This window comes from Tupaia chinensis, unplaced genomic scaffold, assembly GCF_000334495.1.
Source record: "Tupaia chinensis unplaced genomic scaffold, TupChi_1.0 Scaffold144848_1, whole genome shotgun sequence".
Classification (NCBI taxonomy): domain Eukaryota; kingdom Metazoa; phylum Chordata; class Mammalia; order Scandentia; family Tupaiidae; genus Tupaia; species Tupaia belangeri.
The window spans coordinates 530,631-533,247 of NW_006204708.1; positions in this window are offsets into that span (position 1 = coordinate 530,631).

The window sequence follows — 2,617 nt, forward strand, 5'->3', positions numbered from 1 at the left end:
CAGGAAGGGCTGAGCCAGGAGATGGTCCTGCTGCTCTTTCCTTCTTTCCAAATGTCACATGCCCTGCTCTCTTTTTCCCAAGGAATTAGATCGTATTCTAACAATTTGCCTGGATTCCTACCATAGTGGCTGTGTGTTTCTCTTCTTTCATGACTGTATAGATGCACATCTCTGTAACTGTGAAAAATTTGGAATTTTGTTTTATTTATAAGCTAACAAGTCACTTTGGTGCATTTTCATGGATGTTGGCAGAAAACTCAAGACAAAGAACAGTTTGCTACTTACAACAATAGAACAAGTCAGAATAACAGCATTTGTTCTTGTTCTCTTAACAGTGGTAGTAGCCTTGACTACCATGTTGCGCTGTGAAGAGGATGGAGGATATTGTCATGTGAAGTGTGCTGCATTCCAGGAAAGACACACAGAGCTTTGGGAACGAATCTTTCATCATGGAAATAAGCATATTTATACTCTACTCTGGAGGGAACCCTAATGAAATCTGCGTTTTGCTCTAGAGGGAGACACTAAGTCTTTTAAGCCATTTGTTTAGTAGCATCTTCAAAGTTAATCCAAAAGAAAGAGAAAAAAATGAAAAATCAATTACTTTTACCAAATCAGGTTTTAGAAAGAAGCATTGACCTCCCATCAGACATACAGTGTACAAAATTCTCAATTATATTCTTTATTTGTGTATGTTATTGACAGTTCTTACAATAAATTAGTTCAATATTTGTCTTATTGTAAAAAGAAAAATAAACATTGTTTAAAACTAGTTTGAGTAAATGGCAGTCAATATGTCACTTTGTAAGACGTAGAGACATGCAGAGGACAGATAAGGAATTTCCCCCCAACAGTGACTGCCGAAGTTCAGACTGCTTTCCTCCTGACTTGATCCTTCCTAAGTCATTATTGTATAAACATCAAACATACCTCTCCACAGAAGGGAAATAAGATATGGGGCTGTGCAGCCTATTTGGATGGTCTTTTTCCTTGTGTACTTGTCTCCAATAAGTTGAACTTGTTGCCTGGACCTAGTGATACGGAAGCACTTGCCTCAGTTCACCACTGGGTGTGCTGTTCCTTCACGGGTAAGACACCTCTCTTCTCTACTCTGTCTTCATACCCCTTCTCTTTCAAAGATGAGCATTACTCATGTCATCTATTTTATCTATTTCACCAATTTCAGATACCTCCATGAAGACTTTTCAGAGAACTCCAACTATATCATGTCTCAATCCTCAAAATCCTCTGTGCTATTTTTTTTTTAATACTATGTACCTGACATTTTTAACAAGTTACTTCACTCTCTATTTGTTGTAATATTTACATCATAATATTCTATTGTAATGTTTAGTTTTGTTTTTGTTTGTTTGTTTCCCAAACAGAAAATAAACGTATGAAGACAATATGGGCAAGGCCTTAGTATTTTCTCTCAGTAACGTATAGCACAGTGCCAGGAATGTAGTAACCACTTGATAAACACTGTCAGCAAATAATGGAGTCCCAGTTTTAGTTAGGAAAGAAGAAAAACATGTAAAGTAAAGGGAAGGAATCAAGTCGATGTGACATAGCCTCCCCCTGGGTCAGACGCATGGTCCAGTGGAGGAGAGGAGCCACATCTGCGACAAGTTAAAATAGGAAAAGCTAATGAACTGAGGAGGGAAGAATTTATCCACAATGCGCTGGTGTAATCTGCCTTCTAGCACAATTATGACAGGAAAATGGAAAGGTGAAGTAGTTTCTCTGATGCTCAAAGACAAATAGAGAAGTCTAATTTGCCTGATTCCAAGTCGTGGCATTCCTCACCTGGCTCTAACCTTAATGTAGTGGGTTGTCAGAAAATTCACGATGTACTTTTTTCTGCTTTTCTATGCAAAAATGCATCATGACTTATCTAAGAAGCCAATAGTTATGTGTAGCCTAAAGAGTCAGCCATGTGGGAAAAGATAGAACTTTGCAGTTAGTCAACCCCAGCTTTGATCACTACTTTCATCACTTTAATAGCAAAAAATTATAAGAAGCAAATCATACACTCTCTGACCGTGTCTAGAAAATGAGGAATAATGACCATGTGAAACTGTTGTGAGGACTGGATGAGAGGGAGGCAGCAGGACAATGCACGTGAGTGCCTGAGTTTGAATCTGTGTGTAGGGCTCATTATTTTACCTCTTCCACTTCTGTCCCTCTGTGCTTAGGCTGGGACACTAATGTTACTCAACTCGTAGTGGTGTGAAAATAAAATTAATTCTTTGAAAGACACTGAGAACTCCTGAAGTCTTTGTGTCTACTCCCATGCAGTATCGGAAGCATTATGTCTGACACCTCATAGGTACTCATTACGAGGCATTCTCTTCAACTCACTATTTAGTAATAATCATGGATGAATGAAGTTTTTGTCCGTGAATTCTTTAGGAAGTAGAAATTCATTCTTTCCCTTGTCTTTAAGTTCTGGAAAGAAAATAGAATTGATGACCAGGGGACTGTGATTCTAAAAGTTACAGTCTTTAACCATAACCTTGTCAATTATTCCAATTATCTGAGCCCCAAATTATTTCAGCTATAAAGTGAAGAGTTTAGGAGATGATTCCAAAGTTGTTTGCAAGTTGCAAATATTTAT